At 40.2% G+C, this 10027-nt stretch overlaps 1 protein-coding gene and 1 non-coding gene across 2 annotated transcripts in view; both read left to right on the forward strand.

Moving 5' to 3' along the window:
* LOC114708153 (Golgi-specific brefeldin A-resistance guanine nucleotide exchange factor 1-like) overlaps nt 1-10027 on the forward strand; it is a 139241-nt gene that overhangs the window by 127909 nt on the left and 1305 nt on the right.
* On the forward strand, nt 1217-1297 carry Trnaa-agc. Its single transcript has one exon. It is a non-coding gene; the product is annotated as a tRNA-Ala (tRNA).

The raw sequence follows: 10027 nt of genomic DNA on the forward strand, positions 1-10027 counted from the left end.
TTGCATGCCACAGATGTTACCACAGGGTCTAGCCATGAGGTTGAACATAACTCTAGTGTTTTGCCAGAGCCCCATAAGATCACTAGATGGGTGAAAGAAACTGTATCATTGGAATCTAAAGCTACGGCAGGGTTTGGGCAGCTACAAAGGACACTCGGGGACAGAAGGACCACTACCCACTCCCACAGTGGCTCTTTTGCCCCTAAGTCCAGGATACCCCCAGCCCTGCAGGCAGCACAGAGTTAACTACCCACCCGTTCTGAGAAGCACAAAGGTACATCACTGCAACATGTCTAACATTTACATTGCCTCTCTCTGCTCATTAAACAGGTTTTGGTTAAATAATGAACAAACTGTATTACAGACTCCGATGAGAATTCCAAAATTATAAATCAACTGGGAAAGCCCAAAGGAGCAGACAGACAGGGAGGGGGGAGAAGGATAATATTGACTAATATAAAGGGCGCAGCTTGACAGTGGATATTCCTGCCACACCTGAGCAAACACACTCTGTGGGGGGAGGGGAAAGAGAGCAAGAGAGGGGAGATGGGACAAGACAGCCTGAAATTTGCATCCGGAAAAGATTAAAAGGGATTCTTTGGGGATAGAGAAAATACATAATATATATTACTATAAATGCAAAACTGTACTAAAAGCTAACTCAAATGTCAAAGATTACAGCTTGAATAAATTTAAATATAAAAGCCATGTGCTTCCTTGAGTTAATGAGAGAGACATAAAAGGACAAAGTGGCCAAGAGGCTGCCTTATGCTGCCTTTGCTGGGCAATGGGTCCAAAGTTCAGCCATGACTACACCCAAAGGCTTCCCTCCAGAGTTCTGGGCCCTAAGAAATGGGAATTCATTCATTCTGTAGCTTACATGTGATTTTTCTTTTTTCTTTCTTTCTTTCTTTTTTTTTTTGCTTTTCGAGACAGGGTTTTGCTGTGCGGCTTTGGAGCCTGTTCTGGAACTTGTTCTGTAGACCAGACTGGCCTCAAACTCACAGAGATCTGCCTGCCTCTGCCTCCTGAGTGCTAGGATTAAAGGCATGAGCCCAGTCACATTTGATTTTTTTTTTTAATGAACTTTAAAACTATGGGACACCCATAGTCCCAGCTACGCAGGAGATTAACAAATGCATTACTTGAGTACAGAAACTCAAAGCAAGCCTGGGCAGCACAACAAACCATGACTTAACCTTAAAGAAAAACACTTTTTGGGGTTGGGGATTTAGCTCAGTGGTAGAGCGTTTGCCTAGCAAGCACAAGGTCCTGGGTTCGATCCTCAGCTCCAAAAAAAAATAAAAAATAAAATAAAATAAATAAAAAGAAAAACACTTTTTGAGCTACAATTCACATACCATAAAATTTATCCTTGTAAAGTATACAACTCAGTAGTTTCTAATATACTTTCAAAGTTGTACAACCATAAAACATTTTGTTCACTCCAAAAGAAACTCCTCACAGAAACCACACATCTGCTCTAACTACTTCAGAAGAACCCAGAAAGGACCTAAGAGCCTTAGTGACTGAGGGGGACAATCAAATCCCCCTCACCGACACTTTTCTCGTCAAAGTAACAATATATAAATTCTGTACTGGGAAAGCAGGATTGGTAGCAGATGCCTGTAATGTTGGCACTTAAGGAGTTACATGTTAGTACCGGAGAACTCATGTTAACCACTGCCCACTGATTTTTCTAACTAGTTCTTTTTGGTTTATTTGGTTGTTTGCCACTAGGGTTGAACCCAGGACTTGGGAATTTGAGGCAAGTGCATCACCATCGAGCTGTATCCCTGACCCATTTGTATTCTTTTGTTTTGAGATAGGGTCTCACTAAATTGCCCAGGCTGGCCTTGAACTCATTCTATAGCCTAGACAAGTCTTAAACTTTCAATCCTCCTGCCTCAGGCTCCTATATTGAGACTGCAGGTCTGTACTATGTCTAGGTTGTTTACTTGCTTGCTTGCTTCTTTAAGACAGGACCTCACTTTATAGCCCAGACTTTCCTGGAAGTCAGTATATACAAAAAGTACCTTATATGGTTAATGTAAGGACAATAAGGAAGAACATCTCAATACCTATGTGTTGGTGTTATTTACTATGTGGCTCAGGTTTGCTCAAAATCATCACACTCCATCTGTCTCATCCTGAGTGCTTGGGTTACAGGTGTAAGCCACCAGGTTTGGTTTATAAACTAAAAATTTAAAGCCTTCTCAATTAAATGAGATTTGTTCCTTTATAGATAACTTCAGTTCATGTTTGGGAAAATAACTATGTTCTCCAAACTTTCTCCTGTGTTTCTCATAAAATGAAGAATTTCTTTCATTTATTGTTTGTTTAATTTGTTGAAGTCTAAGTATTGTTCAATTATGGGCTGAGATATACCACTACCTAAAAGCATTCCAAGACTTTAGAATCAACACAGGAACACAGCTCTGAGGCATTCCCTTTTAGTCTATACTGCCTTTAAAAAAAAAAAAAAAAAACACAAGGGGAAAATAAAAACAATAAATAACAAAAACCACATAAGTATTGACTCCCATTATCCTCTTCTCCCACCACACACTAAAAAGCACTTGGTTAACACAGTCCCTCTAAGTAAATGTACCAAAGCAATGTACAACATGGGAAAGAACATGAAAGCAGGTGTCAGAGCCTAAAATGTACTCGATTCCACCTCTGAGAATTAGCTAAATCATTTTAGGTGTATTGTTTGTTTCACCTTTCTGTTTTGTCATTTGAAATAGGATCTCATGTAGCTCACTGGCCTAAAAATGGTATATAGCTAAAGGATAATATTGAATTTCTGAACCTCTTGGCTCCTCCTCCCAAGACCTGAGATTACAGACAAGGCGCATGTCACCACACCCAGTTTTATGGGGGGTTAGGGATTGAATCTAAGGCTTATTCATGGGAGATAACCACTCTGCAAACTGAGCTACATCACCAGGCCTTCAGTAAATCCCTTTAGACTCTCTGGACTTCACTTTTTTTCATAAAAAGGGGACAGTATGCATGCCTCTTTCACGTATTTCTGTAAAAGTTAACAAGGATAATAAATATGGAAGTGGCTTTGAAAATTCTAAATGTAATACATAAAGTTAATTTGATTAGGAAAATAAAAGGACAAAGGACTCTGAGGACATAGAAATACTGCAAGCAGTGAAATAGAGACTAGCAAGCTTTATTTATCCATGAGCCAAATCTGACTTGCGCACTTCTTAAAAAAGAAAATATGTACTTCTCCTGTACATCTTACCTATGACTAGTGAGCTCCATGGACAGAGCTGAGCATCCACAGAGCTGCATACAGCCTATAAAGCCTCAGGTGTTTACTATATGATCTTTTGTTTTCATTTATTTGCCCTCTATGATCCTTTACATGAAAACTGTCTATCCCTGTCTATCCATGCAAATCAAATACTTGCATTTCTTACTAGGCCAAGTAATTCTGTCTACACGTGGAGCCTTACCTGTTACGTGTTTCCTACGAGTAGAGCCTGTTTAAGAATTCCACCTAAATGTGGAGCCTTACCTGTTACGCTGTTTAAGACCTCCTTAAGATGACTGAAACTGTGCAGCAGAGGATCCCGTTCTTCATCCTGGAGAATCATAGGTCAAGAAAAAAAAAAAAAACTATTCCAAAATAGGAAAGAGAAAATGAAAGATCAAAACTTTTCCTCTAAATCTAACCAGAAAATTGAGTATGTTTTTCTTCTGAGGAAAAAAAAAGAAACTCAGCCATGGATCTTCACTCTGCTATTTCAGACACTGTGAGCTTACCTAAAATAGGTTCTTCAAAGCTAATCTATAACCCAGTTTCTTTTATTCTTTCTCAGATTTTTTACTCCCTTTTCTTTATTCTGTGTGCATGTGCAGGCCATGTTCCACAGATTAGGGTGAGAGGACAATTTGTGGACTCAGTTCTCTTCCTCCACCATGTGATCCTAGGGATCACTCTCTAGTCATCAGGGTTGGGGACAGGTACCTGCCCACTGAGCCATCTTTCTGGCCTCAACCCTGTTTCTCCTGTGAATCACAGCCCATATGGAAGTCACACAACTGAATATGGGGGAAGTTTGGCAACAGTAAAATGTTCCTGAATACAGACAATAAGCATGCCTGAAACACATCAGCTCAGATTTCAAACTGGTATGTTTTATGAGCTACATTACTTTTGCTGTACATACAAAGTTTTCTGCTCTTCTAGAAACATAATGTAAGTTTAGTTATGGAAAAAAAATTAAAAAAATTTTTTTACTGTCATTCCTCAGCATGCAAGTATCAAATTAGTATGTCTTTGTATTATATTATGTTAAAATGTTTGGTTTTAAAAATTGCTGCTTATAGCCGGGCGGTGGTGGCGCACGCCTTTAATCCCAGCACTCGGAGGCAGAGCCAGGCGGATCTCTGTGAGTTCAAGGCCAGCTCCAGGAAAGGCGCAAAGCTACGCAGAGAAACCCTGTCTCGAAAAACCAAAAAAAAAAAAAAAAAAAAAAAAAAATTGCTGCTTATGTTACTGACAAGGTCCTTTAAAAAAATTATAAAATGAATCTTGGCTTATGACTACAAAAGAGAAAAACCGATTACAAAAGAATTTCTAACAGTTATGCAAAACAGCTTTGTCAGAATTAAAAATTATAAAATCAGTTTCGCAGTGGTGGCTCATGCCTTTAATCCCAGCACTCAGAAGTCAGAGGCAGGTGGATCTCTGTTAGCTCAAGGTCAGCCTGGTCTACAGAAAGAGTTCTAGACAGCCAAGGCTCCACAGAGAAACCCTGTCTCGAAAAACAAAAATTATAAAATCAAATCAAAATAGCCATCAACTCTGAAAAACAGGGATAGTGCTCTACATCCTGCAGTACCAAATACTAAGCCATGATTAATTCTTTATGTAAGAATAAATAAATACATCTACCTCATTAGTCCGTAAATCTGCTTTCATTGTTAATAAATGGTAAGGCTATATGCATATCAAAGAATGTTTTTAAAACATTTATTTGTTTGTGTGTATACATGTGTGGACACTCACATGCCTTGATGTGTGTACATGTGTGGACACTCACATGCCTTGATGTGTGTACATGCGTGGGCACTCACATGCCTTGATGTGTGTACACGTGTGGACGCTCACATGCCTTGATGTGTGTACATGTGTGGGCGCTCACATGCCTTGATGTGTGTACATGTGTGGGTGCTCACATGCCTTGATGTGTGTACACATGTGGACGCTCACATGCCTTGATGTGTGTACACGTGTGGACGCTCTCATGCCTTGATGTGTGTACACGTGTGGACGCTCACATGCCTTGATGTGTGTACATGTGTGGACGCTCACATGCCTTGATGTGTGTACATGTGTGGACGCTCACATGCCTTGATGTGTGTACACGTGTGGACGCTCACATGCCTTGATGTAAGTGGGAAGTCAAAGGAGAGCTCACAGGAGTGGCTTCTCTCCTTCCACTATGTTCTGGGGACCAAGCGTGGGTCATCAGCCCTGGTGACAAGCACCTCTACCCTCTAAGTCATCTCAGCAACTCCCAAAGAATTATTTTTAAATAAATTTCTTTATGATTTATTATCAGTAAATGTTTTATTTGTATGCCTATTTTATATACCTAGATGCCCCAGGGTATATAAAATTTCTCAAACAAAAAGAGATCAATAGTGAAAAAGTGCCCAATGACATCATTTATTTAAGTGTGTATGTATAGGAACCCAAGACATCATTTATTTAAGTGTGTATGTATAGGAACCCAAATGTCTCTACTTTTATTTCATATGTACACATGATACAGATATATATTAGAACTTTCTAACTCGGCAAGAATAAGTAAACTATTTGGTGAATATGTTTGAAATGTTTACTCATGTTTACTCAAAAACACTGATTGGGGGGCTGGAGAGATGGCTTAGCAGGTAAAATACTAGTTAGAAAGCACTAAACTTGTTTTTATAATTGTGCTAAAATTTGTTCACACAATTCTACAAATATACATACATACATGTACACACATATACACCCAACAATAAGCAGCTAACTTTAAAGCTATATGTGAGAGGGAAGAGTAAAGAAACTGGATAAGAGAGAAAAAAACCCAGAGGCATCTGGGAGAGTCCAGAGCAAAGAGAAAAGAGAAACAGCCTGGACATGGCCAGGGCGGAGAATGGGAGAGAATAGTGGAGAGAGCAACAGAGCTTGAGAAAGCAGGGAGTAGACAAATAATGTGGATTATAAGGAGAAAGAGGAGCTGGCAGGGGGGCTCAATTGGGAACAATAACAACAACAACAACAAAAAAAAACATATCACAAGTTCCTGAAGAATGGTGGCTTTTATCTACTAGCTAGAAATCCTTCTATAGGCCAACTTAAGCCCATATATGGATTTATGGACTTCCTGAACCTAACAGTAACAATGAAGTTTCTTTTTTTTTTTTTTTTTTTTTTCGAGACAGGGTTTCTGTGTGTAGCTTTGTGTCTTTCCTGGAACTCACTCTGTAGCCCAGGCTGGCCTCAAACTCACAGAGATCTGCCTGCCTCTACAATGAAGTTTCTTATTCATCTGATTAGCAAGATATGACCTGCTCTGTGTGAGAAGCTTGCAGACTCCATTGCACAGATTATCATCACCCATCCATACTCTATGTATCATCAATAACTAAACTAATTTGAATGACTTTGATAATTAACTATAGCCCTAAGAAATTAGAAGTCTCCCTGATGTTTCTAGCGTACTAAAGTAGTCCCTAATATCAACTTTATTTATAAAAGAGCTAGAGAGATAGTTCAGCAGCTGAGTCTGATTCCTAACAACTATATCTAGCTGTTCATAACCACCTGTAACTCCAGCTCTAGAAGAGCTGACATCTTCTAGATTCTGCAGGCATGCTTGCGTGCATGCGTGTACACACACACACACACACACACACACACAAATAAATAAATAATAGATTTATAAAAATGTGGCAGGACTGGAGAGATGGCTCAGCAGTTAAGAGCACTGACTGCTCTTCCAGAGAACTCAGGTTCAACTTCCAGCAACCACATGCAGCTCCAGTCTCAGACATCCTCTTCTTTATCTTAAAAGGTAAGAAGTCTTTTTGATATTTTTAGGTATACTAAAGTAGTCCAAAATATCAGGCACACACGGTACATAGACATACAAGCAGACAAAATACCCATTTATATAAAATAATAAAATTTTTTGATGATTCCTTTTTATTTTATTTTTTTACTGTGCATTGGTATTTTGCTTGCATGTATGTCTGTGTGAGGGTATCAGATCCTCTGGAACTAGAGTTACAGACATTTGTGAGATGACATGTGAGTGCTGGAACTAAACTTGGGTCCTCCAGAGGAGCAGGCAGTGCTCTTAACCTCTGAGCCATCTCTCCAGTCCCAAAAAAGAATTTTTTAAATTTTAAAAAAAGGGCATTGGATCCCTGGAACTGGAGTTACAGGTCATTGTTAGCCACCATGTGAGTGCTGGGAATCAATCTGCGGTCCTTTGGAAGAGCAGCCAGTGCTCTTAACTACTAAGTCATCTCTCTAGCCCCTGGTTATGGTGTTTTATCACAGCAACAGAAAAGTAATTAACACAATAGCCCACTCCCATTATCAAGAATGCTTTCCCTTTCTTAATAAAGTGTTTCTGTTTCATGTATGTATACATTATATACAGATACACACACACATATATATTCACATACATATACTATACATGTATAGAGAGAAGAATGTGTCATCTTCTGGGTTAAGCCTGTAAACCTAATGCCAATTGGAATAAAACAGAAGTATCCTTGGATACCAAGAACAAATCTGAATTCTTATTATTCTCATTATTACTGGAAACATGACTATTGTTTTAATTAGGGAGACTTTTTCATGTTTATTTGTGTGTATGTGTATGTAAGGCACACACATGTAGTAGTTAGAGGACAACCTGTGGGAGTCAGCTCTCTCCTTCCACCATGTGGGTTCCAGGGATTGAACCCAGGTGATCAGGTGTGGTGGTCTAAATGAAAATGCCCACCTAGGCTCATATGTTTTGAATGCTTAGTCACCAAGAAGTAGAACTGTTCGGGATTAGAAGAATTTGGAGGTGTGGCCTTGTTGGAGTAGGTGTGGCCTTGTTGGGGGAAATGTGTCACTGGAGGTGGACTTTGAGGTTCAAAAGCCCACATCAGGCCCATTTTCTCTGTCTGCTGCCTACAGATCAGAATGTAGCTCTCTGCTACTGTTCTAGTACCATGTGTGCAGCTATGCTCCCCGCCATGATAATAGACTAACTGCAAGCCCCCAAAATTAAATGCTTTCTTTCCTAAGAGTTGCTTAGGTCATGGTGTCTCTTCACAGCATAGAATAGTGACTAATACATCACTGTTTATCCACTCCTTATCTACAGCTTTATCCACTCACCCACCTTGCTAGCCCTAGGTTGTTGTTCTTTTAGTCTACAAAATAATGGTTTCAACTAGAGGGTGATAGTGGTGCAAACCTGTAATCCTATCCCTTCAGAAGTGGAAGCAAGAAGACCAGGAGTTTAAGCCGGGCGGTGGTGGTGGTGGTGGTGGTGGTGGTGGTGGTGGTGGTGGTGGTGGTGGTGGTGCACCACCACCAGCACTTACTCCCAGCACTCGGGAGGCAGAGCCAGGCGATCTCTCTGAGTTTGAGGCCAGCCTGGGCTACAGAGTGAGTTCCAAGAAAGGTACTAAAGCTACACAGAGAAACCTTGTCTCAAAAAACCAAAAAAAATAAACAAATAAATTAAATAAATAAAAAAGACCAGGAGTTTAAAGACAGCTACATACTAAGTTTGAAGCCCTGTCTAAATAAACGAATGTAATGGGTTTCATCTTGGCGTTGTCATATATATATGTCATTATACTTCGTTCTTACTCACTACCCCCACTGCCCTCTCCTACCCTCCCAGCCTTTGTAGCTGGTTCTCCACTCCTACCCTCCCAGCCTTTGTAGCTGGTTCTTCTTTTCTTTTGATTTGTTTTATTTATCATGTATAATGTGTATATGTATGTATCACATGCATATGTGGAAGTCAGAGGATAACTTTATAGAATTGGTTCTCTCCTTTTATTTTTATGTAGGTTTCAGAGATCAAACTCAGGTTATAAGGATTTCAAAGCAAACACATAACACACTAAGCCATCTTACCAGCCACTGGTTTTATGGCTATTTTTTTTTTCTTCTTCATTTTCATTTAGATGTGTGTGTGTATAGACATGTTCACAGACATATGGAGGCCTGACGTTAACACTAGGCATCTACCTCCATCACTCCATCTTCCCCTCAGAGGCAGAGCTCTCAGTCAACACCAGAGCTCACTGACATGGCTGCTCTCACTAGCTTGCTTGCTCCAGGGATCCCTGTCTCTGCCTTCCAAGGCTTGAATTGCAGGCCTTACCCTCTCAGCCACTTCACCAGTCCTGGACAGCCACTAATCCTTTATATGGGTTTTGGGGATCCAAACTCTAGGCCTCTTGGTTGTGCAGCAAGTTTTTTAACTGCTCTACCATCTCCCTAGCCCCTGCCCTTTTAAGATTTATTTTTATTCATGTGTATATCTACATGAGTATATGCTGCAGGCCGCAGGAAAATATTATAAGAACTCAGCTGGTTATGGCAAAGCCACTACCTGAAGGAATTCCTCTAGAGGAAGCCAAATTCCAGGGAGCTTTTGGTGTTACTTGGCTTGTTCTGTTGTGAAATTCATGTGTGCCTTCATAGTTTTCCCAATTGATTTTTCCCCTAAGAAGTGCTAACAATGTGGACTGATCTCTCTCTGGACATATACATTCCAGGTATTTGGAGAACAGCCTCAGGAAATGCTTCCTTCCCCACAGCCCATCCGTTTCTCCCCTTTCAGCACTGGAATCAGATATCTCCCTTAGCCACTTTCAAGGACTAACAGAAATAACAGTCCAGACCACCACATGCTAGTCTCCTGATTTAAGGTAAATTCTACATGGAGACACCGCCTAGGTCAGGTGGACCTTAAGTAAT

This window comes from Peromyscus leucopus, chromosome 1 (genome assembly GCF_004664715.2).
Source record: "Peromyscus leucopus breed LL Stock chromosome 1, UCI_PerLeu_2.1, whole genome shotgun sequence".
NCBI lineage: Eukaryota > Metazoa > Chordata > Mammalia > Rodentia > Cricetidae > Peromyscus > Peromyscus leucopus.